We start from the raw sequence: 1,738 nt of genomic DNA, 5'->3' as shown, positions 1-1,738 counted from the left end.
ACGTTCGCGATGCGATGGCTGAAAGCCAAGACCTGCAGAAAGAATATGCAGATGAAAATGGAAGAGGCAAAGAGGAAAGCTTTAAGGTCGGAGACCTGGTTTTATTAAGCTCCAAAAACCTTCCTACACATGCAGCCTCTGCTATCTTTCGATCTCAGCTTCGTCTACTGTTTAATGGACCGTTTAAGGTTGTGGCCAAGCGGGCCTAGCATATACGCTAAACCACCCAAAACGGATGCGCACCCACCCAGTGTTGTACGTGGGCTTGCACAAGCCATACCAGGATCCAGCGCAAGTGAACGCGGAAGCGTTGGCGCCAGAGCGGATCCCACGGGTCCTCGGCCACCCAGAAGCTGAATCAGCAACTGTTTCTGAGCACGGTGTGCAACAACCTCCATCTTCAATGGAGCCAAGCGCCCCACGTTGCCTGCAGCGACGCGTTTGCCTGCGCCACGGCTAGGAGTCGCTCCGACAGAGCGCGATAGTCCTCAAGGCGAGGCAGCAGGCGCACAACGCGCTCCAAATCATCAAGAGCGTCCGCACAGCGATATGCTACTTCAGCATAACGCTCAGCGGAGCTTCGATTACGAAGGACCTAGTCTTCAAGGGCTCGAAGAGCATCACGAGTCACCGGACGGCGGTCGACCCGGTCGTTACCGCCCGCCACCGACTCTTCCTGATGAGAACGGTGACGTCCACTATCACGTGGGGCGTCTAGTGGGACGACGTCGTCACCAGGGTTAGAAGCAATATCTGGTGAAGTGGCGGGGATATCCCGACTCCCCAAAAACTCGTGGGAGTTTGAGACGCCACTTCGGCAAGATTGCCAAGGCGCCGTGGACACTTTTGATCATAAAGATCAAAACGCCCCGCGTCATCAGACGCTCCACGCTTCCCGGCAAATAGCCAGAGAAGTAGAAGGGCCATAAGCCAAGCTCAAGCGGTGGCCCTGAGCTCTTGCGGTCGCAGGCGGAGAGCCCGCGGAAGCGCTAGGGGTTGACTCATACGTCGCAGGGCGACAAGCTGAAGGGAGTCGACGGCGTGCTTTGAGTTTGGCAAACTCAAATATGAGTTGGCGCTCCACACGCACGTTCACTTCCTTGTGGCTCAACTGTAAAGCATGCAGTAAGAAATATTTTCGGTGTCGTCGCACCCATCGCTCAAAGAGCACTTCATCATCTGTGGCGCTTTCGGCAGGGGCGAGCACTACAGGTATCGTCCGCATTGCGGATACACGAGAGCCACCTCGTTGAGCACGTAGATGAGTGCGACAAACGTTTATCGAAATTTCTTGTGGGACCAAGAAACGAGATCGAAGAGCTCTCCGTTCGGCAAGCTCATCTTCCGTTATGGCCGGAAACCCGATGATGCGGAGGCGTAACGATCGAGTAACCACATCCTTCAATTTCACAGCGGGATCCGCCGGGCGGAAGCCATATTTCACGCGAGGATCAATGACCGGCCGTGGATGGGTGCGCTTCAGAGCCACCTTACGAGCAGCTTCCAGCCGCCGCTCCTGTGCCTCATCGAAGTCATTGGTGATTACACCACGTTCCTTAGGTGACGAGAAGTTAGGGAACGGACATGGACGCCGCTGGCGCGGCTCGCCTTCCTCGTCATTCCACCCGAGAAAAGGAGTGTAAGACTCTTAGTCGGCCACCTCCACATCCCCAACGAGGTCACTCGTCACAGTTAGCGTGCGCGGAGAGCGACGCTCGGGCTCATCAAGCCTAGAATC

This window comes from Plasmopara halstedii (assembly GCF_900000015.1).
Source record: "Plasmopara halstedii genome assembly, contig: Scaffold_525, whole genome shotgun sequence".
Lineage (NCBI taxonomy): Eukaryota > Oomycota > Peronosporomycetes > Peronosporales > Peronosporaceae > Plasmopara > Plasmopara halstedii.
Note: the sequence above shows the minus strand (reverse complement) of the source record.